Source organism: Pygocentrus nattereri, chromosome 18 (assembly GCF_015220715.1).
Source record: "Pygocentrus nattereri isolate fPygNat1 chromosome 18, fPygNat1.pri, whole genome shotgun sequence".
Classification (NCBI taxonomy): Eukaryota; Metazoa; Chordata; class Actinopteri; order Characiformes; family Serrasalmidae; genus Pygocentrus; species Pygocentrus nattereri.
In genome coordinates, this window is record NC_051228.1 from 4,012,714 (window position 1) to 4,023,150 (window position 10,437).

The 10,437-nt window shown below is 41.5% G+C and overlaps 1 long non-coding RNA gene across 1 annotated transcript; it reads left to right on the plus strand.

Moving 5' to 3' along the window:
- Window positions 1-5,794: 5,794 nt before the first annotated feature.
- LOC119265936 lies at window positions 5,795-8,974 on the plus strand. The gene is made up of 2 exons (XR_005131766.1): window positions 5,795-5,899; window positions 7,985-8,974. It is a non-coding gene; the product is annotated as an uncharacterized LOC119265936 (long non-coding RNA).
- Window positions 8,975-10,437: the final 1,463 nt, after the last annotated feature.

Sequence of the window (10,437 nt, forward strand, 5' to 3'; positions counted from 1 at the left end):
TGCTGAAGATTGTGGTTTTTAAATGGCCCAATATAGATTTTCAATGGGGTTCTATACAGCACCCATAAGCAAAACACACCAGCCGAGGAACCCTTTTTTGGTGCTATACAGAACCCTTTTTCTTAGAGTGTATAGCAAAGTGTCATTGCGATTTGTACTCCAACTATCAAAAGGGTCATGATTCCTATGATGGCGTTGATTAATGTAAGAGTAACAGTCATAACTATCGTTATCAAGTCATAGTTGCTGTTTAAAGGGCTTGTTATTATGAAGTGGTGCCAGGTCATTTTGGATCAGGGGACTTGGATTCTACTCACACTGCTGCAATGCATTTGTTCAGAGACTGACTGTACATTTCTCTCCAAATATGCCACCCAGGCGCTGAAAAATCGGCTAATAAACAAGAGCTGAATGCCATACAGTGGCACGTCAGCCAGGCCTTTCATCTTCTAAGTTGAAGCCGTGTTCGCGTGTCGTGCTGAGTTTCCTCCATATGCCCTGCCATGGTGCCATGCTTTGTTAGCTTTGTTAGCATGTCGTGTTGAGTTAGCGCTCGGCACTCTGCTGGCGTGCCATGTTTTGTTAACACTGTTTTGCCAGCGCTGTGGCATTGTGGGACTGTGAGAGAGGGAGCTGTGCTTTCCAGCTATGCTCCACGCTGCCTTCGCAGCTCCTTTTACAGACACCTTCGCTTTGCTGTGGCAGAGCCATCGATTATTCTGTGCACGCGCGAGATGCCAGCCGTTAACTCAACTTTTTGCCGTCTATTATCAGAAGCGAGCCGGTAGGCACAAACACAGTCGCGCACTCGCTGTGGGCATCTGTTGACTGTGGCGCTGACCTCTTGCAACTGAGTGCTTTCGATTGTGCTCAGCCTTCCAGCTTATACGAGCCTGTGCCGTGGTGCGGCTTTGTGTTCAAGGCCGTGGCTTTTTCACTTCATTTTCTTTCACACTCACTTCTCTTTTGTGGTTTCGTCCACGTCTAACGTTTCAATGTTAGGAGATAAAAAAATATAACAATAGAAAAAAAAAAAAAACCTTCATTTTTATCGATCAGCTGGATAATTGCTTTCATATTTTTCCCCTTCCTTTTCTTCATCCTCTTGTTTTCTCGCTGTTTATTCTTTATTTTAATCCTCTTGCTGTCAATGGAAAACAGCCAGAACTTTGCAGTTTGTTTCTCTCTCGTTTGGAATGTTTGCCATTAAATTCATCCTGCATTACGCAGTCATAACCAGCCTTACGCAACAGGTTATCATGAGGATCTGTAAGCTCTTCTGATTTTCCATGCTCTCTGACATTTTCAAACATAATGTACATTTCCATGCGTAACGCAGCCTGCGCTTTAATAGTCAATGCAAAGAAGCATAATGAGGCACTGTGCATGCATGAGACCGCCTCATCGTGCTGCTTGCACAGGCTTGGAAAAGTTAGGCTAGACGCTGTTCAGTCCAAGGTGTGAGCCGCGGGGCTGGTTCCTTTGTTTTAGATCGTGCTTGGCTGCTAAAAAAGGCCAGAACTGTGGTGAACGCTCCCGTTCTATTGATGACTATGATGTAAAGAAAACTATAAAGTGAGCCAGAAGTGGTGGAGCCAATTAAAATGGACTACGAAACTCCACAAAGTTGGCGGAAGGCTGGGCCATGATAGTGAGGTGGAGGCTGCTGATGGTATACTTACCATACGTGATATCATAGCAGAACCACTTTTGGCTCCCAAAAGAACCTTGATGAAGAAATGTGAGCCTAAAGAACCTTTTAAAGGCATTATGAACCTTCATATAATCAGTGGTGGACAGTTATTAAGTAACTAAGTAAATGTAATTAGTTTCTGTACTTTAGTATTTTTGGTGTATCTGTACTGAAGTTTCTCCGTTACTGGGCGACTTTTTCCTTTCACTCCACTACATTTCAGAGTCTAATATCCGACTTTTTCCTCCTACATTTTGAGAAATCTGTCGTTCCTTTTAGTTTCTGTGTGTATAAAAACGTCACATGTCAAAACGAAAGAAGCGCAAAGCCAGAGCACCAATCAGGGCCCAGCGGTCACTTTGTTTAGAGCTGGTTTTGACCTGTTGGTCATACCGACCCAGTGCAGCACGCGGTTCAACGTCAGCGCAGCAGTGTAAAACTTTGGGAGAGTCTGTTCAACATAAATGATGAACTAACCTAACTTTGTGTAAATAGAGCTCAATATAGAAATATGTCCACATATGCAGTCGAGACTGACGCGGCTTTTTTCTGAATTTCTACAAACACCATTTCATTTTATAGTAAATGAGTTTGGGCTGGTTTATGTTTATGAACAGACGCCTACAGATCAACATAGTAAAGGAGCTCATCTGTGATCCTGAGTTTAAAGCCAGTTTTTATTCAACTTCAACTTGGAACTAAGTTGTAAATAAATCTGAACCTGAAACTTTGCTTGTGTGTAAAAAGTGATTTCAGAGCCACTCGGTTCTCCCTGATGGAAACTGTTTACCTTCAGTGTTTTGTGCTTCTGATCATTTTAATAGACGTCAGCGTCACTAATTAATGACGTTCTATTAAAAGACTGGTTTACCAAGAGAGACGCTGGAGGACTTTCACCTGAAATGAGTTCATGAAGCCAGTCTGGTTATAAAAATGATAACAGGACCAGATCAGAGCCAGAATTACTCTTTTAGTACTTTTACTTTATACTTAAGTACATTTGAAGGTAAATACTTTAATACTTTTACTCAAGTGGAGGTCTAAAGGGAGGAACTTCTACTTTTACTGGAGGAATATTTTACCTTGGGGGTCTCGACTTTAACTCAAGGACATGGTTTGTGTTCTTCATCCACCACTGCACATAATGCACAAAGTGCCACTGTGGGTTCTTTAAGTGATGCCATAGAACAACCACTTTTGGTTCATCAAAATATCAGTGTGGAGAACACCAAGTTCTGAAGAACCTTTACAAAATATGAAGTTTCTATACTTTTTTAAAAAAATCTTTTTTTTTTTTTAGCAAGAACCACTTTTGGTTTCCTAAGGAACCATGCCTGCAATAGAGTTCTGTGTGTGAAGAACATTTGAAGAAGCTTCACATAATGTAAAGGTTCTATGCACCTGAAAAGGTTCCATGAAGCACTCTTCAATTGATGCTATAGAAGAAGAAAAACCCACTTTTGGTTTCCCAAAGAACCTTGTTCGGAAAAAAGACTGTGAGCGTGGTGGACCTTTGAAAAGTTTCAAGAACCTTCATAAAATGCGGAGGTTCTACACTTTTAAAACAGGTGCAACAAAAGGTTTTTTTTATCAGCACCATAGAAGAACCACTTTTGCTTTCCAATGAGCCATATCTGCAAAAGAGAACTGAGTGTAAAGGTTTCAAGAACCTTTATATAATGTACATAATTAATAACAATTTAAGGATTCCTTGAAGCTTTACATTATATGACGGTTCTCTAACCAAAAGTGGTTCGTTGATGTCATCATACAAAGACACCCTTTATTTTTTAGTGTGCACCCTAATTTAAATGTTCCTAGAACCTTCACATCATGTGGAGATTCTTCCCACTCACAAATCAATTTATTTTTAAGAGTGTACCCCAATTTAAGGGTATCTAGAACCTTTACATCATGTGAACTTTCTTCACACTCACAAATATCTTTATTTTTAAGAGTGTACCCCAATCTAAGGGTATCTAGAACTGTTACATTATGTGAACGTTCTTCACATTCACAAATCTCTTTTTATTTTTAAGAGTGTACCCCAATCTAAGGGTATCTAGAACTGTTACATCATGTGAACGTTCTTCACACTCACAAATATCTTTATTTTTAAGAGTGTACCCTAATTTAAGGGTATCTAGAACCTTTACATCCTGTGAACTTTCTTCACACTCACAAATCAATTTATTTTTAAGAGTGTACCCCAATTTAAGGGTATCTAGAACCTTTACATCCTGTGAACGTTCTTCACATTCACAAATCTCTTTATTTTTAAGAGTGTACCCCAATCTAAGGGTATCTAGAACTGTTACATCATGTGAACGTTCTTCACACTCACAAATATCTTTATTTTTAAGAGTGTACCCTAATTTATAGGTTCCTAGAACCTTTGAATAATGTGAAGGTTCTTCACACTCATACCTTTCATTTACAAATATGCTCCCCCAAAGACGTACACACTGAAATGTTGTTAGGGAAGTGGTTCTTCCATGGCGTCATGCAAAGAACCGTTTTTGGAACCCTTATTACCTTTACCTATAAAGAAGCATGCAGATGCACCCCGAGCCCGAGGCGTGTATATTGTGACTTATACTGGTTAGAAAAAAAATAAATAATAAAGCACTGCATCAATGTGCTCATGAGTGCGTTCGTGTGAGTACACGGGTGACCAGAAGGGGGCACTGTGGCACTGCTGTCTTGTCCCACTCAGGAAGTGGAGGGAAAGGGCGAGTGAGGCTGAGCGTAATTGAAGTGGGAGGACTATTAGCGCTGCATCTATAACAGAATCAAAACTTCTGACATCGAATGAAACCCGAATCAGATACACACATTATCATCAAACCATGACTGACAGACCGCCGAGTGCCTGAGACCCCGAGAGCTCTTCTATATGATGATTGTATGCAGGGAAACATTGCAGGGCTGCAAGGTTCACAGCATTCGGCTGCTGGCTTTTGCCTTCCAAAGTTATGCATCATTTCCCATATCCTACATTTTTCTCTGACTTTATTTCACTTTTTCTTGACATCCACTTGTGATGTTTATGTGGGTTGATGTATCGAAAGTGGTCCAGTGCCAGTAACTTATCTTTATCCTTTACAGTTAAACAGGCTGCACCTTTAAAACTGAGATATGTAAATGACCACTGTTCTGATTGCCTCATTTCAAAAAGCAGCTCGGGCTGAAACACTGCTTATAACTTCGGTGCGAGTGGGCGGGGCTAGATTGCTGTAGGTAAGTTGATATAGTTCAATCCAAAAGTTTAAACACTACTGGTTTTGGCCTTCTTGGCAGGTTTTGATGCACAATTTCTTGTTTAACATACTTAAGAAAAAATGTAAAATGTGCTATAACTTTTGCATGGGACACATTTTATGCTACTTACATGTTACTTTATATATATATATATATATATATATATATATATATATATATATATATTTTTTTTTTTTTTTTATGCAATAAAATGTGAAGTGTGCATTTTTATTGCCCCAAACGAAACATGGCATTTGACCGGGGCGCCCAAACTTTTGCACACGACCATATGCGTAAATGTGAATGGGCTTTAACGATGGATGGAGGACTGCGCAGTGCATTTTGCAATGTTGGCAATGAATGCATTCAAAATCAGTTATTTACAATTTTATTTCAAATACGTGAGGGAGTTTTCCACAATATGGGTCCTTAAAAAATGAGAAAAGAGAAGAAAATAGAAGAAAAAAAGACATCGTCTGATAACAGATTCAGATTCAACAATAGCCAGTATTCGCATAGACCTCAAATAGACAAAACATGTGCGTTTGTATAGAAAACATCTATAGATATTCAATACAATAACAAAATAAAGCGCTGGCTGATTGTATTCATTGCTCTTACATGCCATCAATTTCATACAAAGAAGCATTGGAGCTGTCAGCAAGACAAACATTGCTGTATGGCTGCCCAATTGCAGAGAAAGCCCTGTTTTTATGTCACAATCAATGAGCGTTTTGTGTTATTAGCTGTTATATTTGTTGAAATTCATATATATATATATATAATATGCTGTTGTGGGTGAAAGACATTCACACTAAGTTTGTTGTCTTCTACAGCTTTTGTCTCGACTCGGGACAGGTCAGGCCATTCTTCATGCTGACCAGATGCACCGTCGCTCAGCTTTGGCCGAGGATTCTGTAGCCGTGAATAATAACACCAATATATGTAAGTATTGATTGCTGGCTTAACTAAACTGCAGTGAGAATGTAAAATATGGAATTGTATATGTAGTGCCTCCACCTCCTCGCCTGGGGAGTTCAGAGTAATGAACTGGTGTTACCTGTGGTGGTGTTTGTTATAGTGAGCCCATTATCCCAGCCCCTACAGGAGGGGGGAGGTACTGCAGGCAGGCTAAAGAATGCTATTACGGTTCTGATGACACGTCTCAGTAACAGAAGCTTCACATCTGGCCTTGCGGCTCTCTCGCTGACGGCTCTGGTCTGTGTCCGTCTGATGACATCGGCGGGTAACCCCGCACTCACTCTTGTTTTTGTTTTCAGAAATTAGTGCCGTGTGATGCAATGAAAGGCAATGGCTTGTGCTTTTTTTATTTTAGAAAATAATAATTATATAATTCGGGAGCAAAATCTTACAGAATACCTAAAATGCAATGTCAAGATTAACGGCGGCGTTGAAGTCTCTCCCAAGTCTGATTTTAATGACTCGGGCCCTGGGGCTATTTAGTCCAGTTTAGCCTCCCTTCACGTTGGCCCTTTGAACTGACTCGTTCTTGTTTTGATCCATCCTTGCGCTTATTTCTTGGTTTCATGATGCATTTTGAGCCTGCAGTGATGTCGGGAATGTGAAGAGCGCCCCATTAAACAATCCCACTCACAGTGTACACGCGCAAACAGGCTTTCCCAGACACTGGGGTCAAAACAGAACCTCTCGAGGCGCGTCTCTTCTTGAATTTGCTGAGCAAGATGCAGTTGCCATGCTCAGCCTGATGCCATCTGAGTGGGACAGCTGTATTAAAAGGCATGATCCCACTGTTTACATCTCCGCCGGAGCAGACAGGATCACAGCCTCATGCATAATTGCAGCATTTGCATCCTCAGCCCAGCTGAATGGGATGCTCGGCTTGCATTGCAAGAACCCTTCTAGGGTACCTTAGGATCCGCCACCGTCTATTAAATATTTGTATTATCTGGTCCTTTGAAATCTTGCTGAATGGGCCAATGGCGCAACATGAGGAAATATTCTATTTTTAATGGGGAAAGTCTAGTTTTCAAGGGCCTTAAAGTTTTCAAGGATACACTTTCAATTGGCCATTGTGCCGTCCCCCTGGGCCGTGGATGATTATCAAGCAGGCGTGTTTGAATGGAGGCGATGCGGAGACCTAGCCATACCGACCCAACAAAAATAATGATCACTGGTAATTAGGATGTTCATTAGAGCTTTGCTGGTATCTGTCAGATCAAGCCATTAAAGAAAAATGATAATTGATCACAGAGGGAGAGAATGCCTTGATTTGTTTGTCTGCCTCAAGTACAGACTATCTGGAATAAGGGGGCGGAATTATTTTAAGCATTCAGAGGGGTGATTGTTCTTGGGAATTACCAATCAATCTTGGAGATGTTGGCTCCGCAGATGAATCGCGGCGTCACTTTTGTATGCAAGCTGCCATGCAATCATTAGCCGCCACGTTCCCCGGAGCTAGTGCAGCCGTAGAAGCTAATCAGTAACTGTAATGGTCGTTTATGGGCCATAATGGACACACTTCATAACTGTCAGTCTCAGGGACCCATGTACAGCGTCTCATTGGCCAGCCACCGAATAATGGACTTTGTGGCAGAATTGAGCCGGCGCTTGGAAGCAGCTGTGTCTGAGAAGGTTCTCCATGGCGATAAAGCCCGAGATCCCAAACAGCTTGTGCCTTTTCAGAGCACCATAATGTGCCTTTTCTTGTGAAAAGGCAGTTTGTCATAATTAGGGGAACTTTATAGGCATGGCTCCAGAGCCACTGCATGAGAGAGTACCTGTGTTAGATGTGTCATCTTTATTAGCCCGAGCATGCTAAGCCCAGCTCTCCATGCGTTAATCCCCAGCTAAAGAAACAGCTTTCAAGGAATTAACATCAAAAGTAGAGCCTAGCGTGCCGGCGGGGGAGCTTTCACCAGCCTCAGCCTCGGCTATCTCGCAAGCCTCTCTGAGGCTCAGGGATGAAGTGGAAGTTAAACTTAACTTGCTCTGTGTTCTTCCCTAAGTCTTTGACCTTGTTCTCAGGTTCCCTTAATAATCCCCTTTCAGATGTGAGCGAATCCTTGCCGGCGGTTTTGGGAGAGATCCGCCGCTGCGATGCTGGCAGGGGTACGGCCATGCTTTCTCCTGGTCTGGCCACCATGTAGGGCTTAATCCCACCTGTGATCGCTCTGGTCGGGTCAACCACAGTTGAAATGGGTGGCTTGTGCCGCTGTGGAAAGCTGTTCAAAAGCCTTCAAGTGCTGATACGTCTAATCCCTTGGTCCTGTTTGCGTCCCCATGTTTGTGCGTCATACCTCCCTAGAGCTTGAAATATTTGCCTGAAACTCAGCAGGACCCACTGTTTTGTCAATTTCGGATGTCATAGTTTCTAAAGTATGCTTCTTGATTCAGGTACAAGCATTGCAGTCAGATTTTGGAGGCCTCATAGCTTTAAAGCAGTGGTCTCCAACCCTGGTCCTGGAGAGTTACTTTCCTAGTTCCAACATGTATCCAATAAGTTTCCCCATCCTCTACTTAACTGTAATGAATGATCCAGCCAATCAGAGACTTGGGAGAGGTTTGGAATATTGTTGGAACTGGGCTCTGCAGAAAGGTACCAGGGTTGGAGCCCACTGCTTTAAAAGACTTTGGCCTTCTTTCACTTTTTTCTTCCTGCTTACTTTTCTTAGAAATACTTTAAACACTTTAGAATCACTCATGTTGTTGGCAATGATGTCCACCGAGGTCCACAAGGCTAGCATGACATTGGCCTATATAAAGTCTAAAAGTTGAAGACATATTTTCAAGGCAGCATCTCTCAAATTGTTTTACTTTAAGGTTCCCTTTGTGGGTGGGTGGTAAGTGCTGCCTGAAAAATCTTGGAAAGATACAAGATATGCCATCAATATGGTTCACTTCTCTAAGAAAACATTGTTTCCCCAGTTTTGGAGGTCTACTGGAATATAAATCTGGGACATGGGAAATACAGCCTCGTACAGTTTTGCTTGTGCTCTTTGGACAGCTAATATCAATAAACCTGGATTTGTTTTGCTTTGATCTGATTTGTTCTTAGACTTGTTTTCTTTTTTACTGATGTGATGTGGTCAGACACAAGTGATGTGGTCAGTGTGTGGTGATGGTGGCAGTGGGCGGATTTAAGTAAATGGTGTCCTCACTTATCAGCTGTACATGGACAAATCAAAATATCTATTGGCACATGTGAGAAATGAGCTGAGACGTTATAGCGTCGCTCGCCAGAAGTTTGAAAAGAGCTGTGCTGTAATTTTCAAATTGTCACTATAAAAATAGACAGTTCTGGTCCTAAATTGCAATTGGCCATAAAATCTGTGATATATGCAAATCTATCACTGCTTCATCGCAACTGAACCCCTCAGCATGAAAAACCCTTGTGCTGTTGATGGAATAATTTTTGAGTCTAATGCTGCTCACAGGAGCCAGCGAGTGTACTGAACAAGCAAGAGCATGCTTTTTTGTTTAAACTGAACGGCTGGCACTTTATTTTCTTAGCTCTAACTGCCCAGCCTAGTTTTAGTTAACAGGCTAAACAACTCCATCATTAACATCACAGGGTTGAATTAATGTACTTGCAGTGTGATTCACAGTCAAACGGCAGAATAAAAGTCTATTATTACACACTTCAAATGTCTGGAGTAGCGTCAAACTCAAGCTGAATCCAAAATGCCTCTGTATTCCCCAAGTACTGTGCTAGATATGAAAGTTTGGATATTCAAGCTTCTACAGCCAAATAGTGCATCATTTATCCAGTGTGCCTGTGTCTGAATCCCAAATGACTGTTTTTTTAGCTGCACTATTTATTGTTGGGCTGCAGGATCCAGTATTTAAATCACTATGTAGTGCAGTATGTAGGCAGCAGGGAGGCATTTGAGATTCAGCCCGAACGTGAGAAGAAGGGCGCTGCTGGACTGGTGCTAAATAAGTACTTCTAAACTTATAAAGGGATTGCGTTAATCAGTGCTGTGTTATCGTACATTCGTTGTTATAATACAAACAGTTCTTGAAATGAATGCAAGATAACTGAACGTTCTCCTCTTCAGCAGGCCATGGTTTCTTGGCAACAACACCATATGCTAAACGAACTACGTTTCTTGGAGGAATACTTGTTTTGGTTGATAATTATTAATAATAGTGCAAATTATGTCTGGAAAAAGTGTTTATTTTATCATAGCTTATGTTGCCTGTTGTTTTATAAAAGCAATAAGCCCCTTGAGACCATGTGTTACTGTGATTTTATCATGGGGAAGGGAGTTTTAGGCACTCTGCTTCGTGTCGTGCCTAAGAACGCCCTTCCCCGGGATAAAATCTCAGTAACGTATGGTCTTTTGTGGCTTGTTGCTTTGTAAGATGAATGAAAGTGCAGCATTAACTGCGCATTATCAAAGATACATGCACTTCTTGATCTCAAGGGATTTTTTTCTTTTGTCAGCTCAAAACCTGACCAGTCCTCTCTCTCTCTCTCTCTCTCTCTCTCTCTCTCTCTC